We start from the raw sequence: 4,521 nt of genomic DNA on the forward strand, positions 1-4,521 counted from the left end.
TAGGTTCTCATATTTCCACAAAAAAAGGCTACAGTTTCCCATCAAGTACTTTAAACTCTTATATTTTGCCCACAGAGAAAAAAAAGAATAATAATTAAAGTAAGAAGTCTTTTCTTACAGTCTCTCCTTTTTTGACAAGTCTCTAAACTCCGAAGTCTTGTCTATCAATACATAGATTTCGTTAGCAAAAATGATAATTATTCAGTTACCCTCAACTGGCTATAAAACCTAACAAAATGAGCACTAAGAAGACATGAAGAGCAAGTAATGTGCATCTGATCCACGAATACAATATAATAACTTGCACATAGTTTGACGTGTTCCGGGCAACGAGAATTTTAACACCATTTAAATCAACCAACGCCCATTCCCATCGTCTCCTTCAGGTGGTTTGATGGATCTAATTTTATGGGCCCTAAGAATATAGAAAGAGCCAGTGAGAAAAAATGTCATTTGTTAACGAGAACTGGAACGGTGATTCTTTCTAAAACAAATCTCCGATGTAGGATTTGCAGTCCTGGGGGATGTTTCGAACTCATATCAATAATGCCTATTATCTAACTTTTATTTTAAAGAAACGAAAAAATGGTTAAACAAGGCTCTCTCCTCACCTTCAAGCACTGCTCACTTGCACAGATCACTAATTGTTCATTACAACAATTTCATGTCTTTTAGTAGCACGAAAAAAGAACTAGAAGCAAATAACCTTACTAACTTTTGATATTTCTTGCACATTACAAAGAGCGTTTGTTCAACACACCTTTCATAGGCCATTGCCCAATGTCAGTCCCAGCTATCTAGGGTCCTAAAGGACTGGATCAGATATGGACCTAACCTTTGGCCACTCAGAGTCTCAAACCCACTTTGTCATGTTTGTTGGCCCAAGATTGTGCTATTGCATCAAGCAATGGTCCCTCTCCACATATCATCCATCACTCAGAAGAAATAAAAGCATCTACATGCTCATCCATGCACAAGCACAAACAACTGTCGCCTTTTTCATAAATGAAAAGTAACCGTAATCTGTGCCAGAAGCCTACAGAAGTTCCTAAAACAAATGAAGACACACATGGCACCAAGCATTCATAAATCAAAATGACAAAGAGCCACTTCCTTGAGGCAGAATACATAAGGCTGCGTTTGGTAGAGGTGTAAAATCGAACCAAGGTGAACTATATATTCTGATTCGATTTTGCATGCATGCATTTGAAAAACATGTAATTTTACACCAAGCTGTTTAATTACATCTATAATCGATGTATTTATTACATAGCTCTCGCTCACTCTTCTCCGTCTCTCTCTCCTGCCGTTCTTCCCCATACCCTAATGTGTTTATCCGCTCCGGTCGTGTAAATGATTCTGTCGACAGAAACAGCACCGGCGTTTATGGCATCTTCGTGCACTTTCACAGACTCCAAGCAAAGGAGATCCAACGCCTGCCATACTTTCAAGCACTTGTCCCAGGAAGCGGAGTCGGCGGGGCCAGAGACAGCGCCAGTATGTTCAATCCATAGCTGTTTCTTGTGACGTCTGACGTGAACGTAATTCTTCGGTAGAACGAAACGGCGGACACGGTCCTTGATGGTGGGAAGCATCGCCACAAGCTGATGTCCTTTGGTCGGGGTTTGCTGCCAGACTCAGATCTTAGAGTCCTGGTGAGCGGTGAAGACCTTCCCTTCCGAAGGCAGATCTGAACCCACCTCCAAAGTGAGAGCCTGAGAGGAGCAGTTGTGGCAAAGAAGTTCTTGTCATGGATGCTGCAAATTTTGATACCAAAGACAGATTTCATTTCCAAATTGATTTTCCATGGCTAGGTTTTAACTAGAAATCGTATGAAGTTTCGCTTTTACTTTCTCGCAAATATTTAACACCTATTCATCATTCATCAACTGATTCATCTTAGAAAAATAGGGGTTCTTGTTCTATGATGAAAACGAAAGCATTTAATCCCAACTGCAACTTAGGCTTTTGAAGATCATGCTCAATGTTGAAGTGGAAAAAATAGGAGAGGGAATTAAGCGATGCTACCTTTTACATCAATCGTCCAAACACACGAATGTAAAATGAGCATAAAGCCGGTTTGCTTTTTACACTCAGAAATCTAACCGTTGTTAACTACATCGGTGTAGTTTTGTATTCACACAACAAACAAACGCAGCCTAAAAGGATGGCAAATGCGTTAAAGTGGATGTAAAATTGTAACTACACCATGATTATTTAATTATAGGCATTGCTGAAAATCACTAATATAAAAGAAATCATGCTTCATCATAACAAGGGCTCTAAGGAATCTTAGAGATCGTTTGGAAACAGTCAAAGTAGCTGAACTGAATGACATGTTACTTTGTTTTTTAGTGAATAAGTTATTGAAGAAGCTATAAGCTGAAGTTGGGTTAATTTCTATATCCTCAAATATTTTATTACTTAACTATTTTTCAGTTTGAGTTTTCAAAACAACAAACATTACTCAAAAAAAAGGTCAGTGAAACCTCAGAAAATCATAGAATTTGTCGTAACCTAATCTACAACTTTACATTACTAACATGAATACAGAGATAACTACAATCTGATACAACAGAATGCATTATTAAGATAGGAAACGTACAATATAATGAACACGAAAAATAGAGACAAATGGTAGCTAAAAAGGGCAAAAAGACAACAATAAAATTGAGAAAGGGAACCACTGCTATAATTAAGCCCACGCATGATAAGCAAATCCTTAAACAAAATATGAATTTATTGGACCTTTAAAAATCTCCTGTTTGCAGAAATGTACAACGTTCATCTCCAATTCCAGAGATAGATGCAAAGAAAATAGAATATTAACAGGAACAACACAAAAATAGATCAAAAGAACGTGCAGAAAGTCACGGAACAAATCAACGATATGAAGTACTTTCAAAGCCAAACCTATTAAACTCATACGAGCTATGAAGCAGTTTGACATAAAATAGAATCCTCACTGCAAAATAAATACAGAGAAACAGAATGATCCCATGGAACAAATTAACAATAGAAACCCACTCTAAGACAAAGGAAGACAGCCAAAGATCCAAAGTTGCAGATAGAATCACCAAAACAAAACACAAAAAACCCGGGGCCAATATGTCACAAGGAATTGGTTTTAGACCGTTCGGAATAGTAAGACTATGCTGTTGTACCTCTTGTCTCACTTCTTTTTTTCCAAAGCGAGGGACATTTCTTCTCTTCAGTAAGTTAAGATTCACCTAACTGGAAAAAAATCACAAAACACAAACTAGAAGCTATGAACCAGAAGTCGATTTGTGCACGTGCCAGAATCCAGGGGAACTTTTTTTAGACAGAAGAAAGGATTCAACTTTGGAGTAGAGAAAAAAAAAACTACAACTTACTCTAAGCTCAACACAAACTGGACGAAAATACATACTCAAATAAAACCAAGATCTACATGCCACAGACTCGTATTACCATTTCGCAAGCAAATGCAGATAAAACTACTAATTCGGAACACCAAATCCATCTCCACAATGAGAATTGAAAGAAAGCAGTACCAAATTCCATCGACAAACCAAATACTATCCAAGCCCTAAGCCTAATCAGCTAGATCCCAATCAATGAATTCGGAAAAGAAAAAGCAAATAAGAAACAGGTCAGATCAAATAAAAAAGACGAATTCCAGAAGATCAATACCAGAAAGCCATTCAAATCGAATCCAAGATCTGACCATCGGCGACGCCGGAAGAACCAACCCACCGCCAACTTCACAGCCATCTCCGATTCAGTTGATGCAAGGCGGGAATCCGTTCGCCCGTAAAGAAATGGAATCTTGCGAGAGGAAGGAGGCGGCAGCTACAGAGCGAAGCATTCCCGACCTGCACCAAGCGAATTAGAGACGACAGTGATAAATAACCACAGCAGAATCCGCGAAACCTCTCAACAAAGTCCTCCCATACGGAAGATCTAAGCGTCTAAGTAGAGAGATCTAACTGCAGAGCGGAGAGGCCGAAGACTGAAGCTCGAGATCGAAAGTGTGAACAACAGAGAGACAGAGGGAGAAGCGCCAAGGCCGAGGCTCACCTCCATGCTTGTTGGCGCTCTCCAATTTGAAAACAAGGCGAGAAACCCTATCCAGCCCTCCCTCCATGGCTCCGTGCGTCCACACCTTCGACTTCCAGAACGAGAGCCAGAGAGCGATGCTCGAGATTCTGGCGCCTTCGGAAAGGCATATTTATAGTGAGCTCTGGTTTCCAGATGGAGACACGTGGCAATCCGGCTCAATAAGCGTAATCCAGATCAGATTATTAGATTAATCATTAAACAAGAGCTCATGCTATCTATACATGTATGCAGTATACGTTTCTTTCTCGAATCAGACCAAACCCTTTTTTCCTGTCGGAAATTGACATCCATATCTGGTTCAGGTATGTGGTTACCGTCCGTGTAGATATGTTGATCCGACCCGATTGAAGGGGATCCGAATCCGAACACATGAGACACACTGTGGGACAGTGGGAGTGGTGATAATCGAGGTGTGTGCCA

The 4,521-nt window shown here is 39.9% G+C and overlaps 1 long non-coding RNA gene across 2 annotated transcripts; it reads right to left on the bottom strand.

Moving 5' to 3' along the window:
* Positions 1–1,086: 1,086 nt before the first annotated feature.
* On the bottom strand, positions 1,087–4,185 carry LOC148873591 (uncharacterized). 2 transcript variants are annotated; one of them, XR_016098583.1, is made up of 3 exons: positions 3,970–4,185; positions 3,673–3,854; positions 1,087–1,757 (listed from the first exon to the last, which is right to left on the bottom strand). It is a non-coding gene; the product is annotated as an uncharacterized LOC148873591 (long non-coding RNA). The 2 variants fall into 2 exon arrangements; XR_016098584.1 differs by having other exon boundaries at positions 1,087–1,715; positions 3,970–4,184.
* Between the last annotated feature and the right edge of the window lie 336 nt (positions 4,186–4,521).

Source organism: Nelumbo lutea, chromosome 1 (assembly GCF_056320005.1).
Source record: "Nelumbo lutea isolate HS-2025 chromosome 1, American lotus-T2T, whole genome shotgun sequence".
NCBI lineage: Eukaryota > Viridiplantae > Streptophyta > Magnoliopsida > Proteales > Nelumbonaceae > Nelumbo > Nelumbo lutea.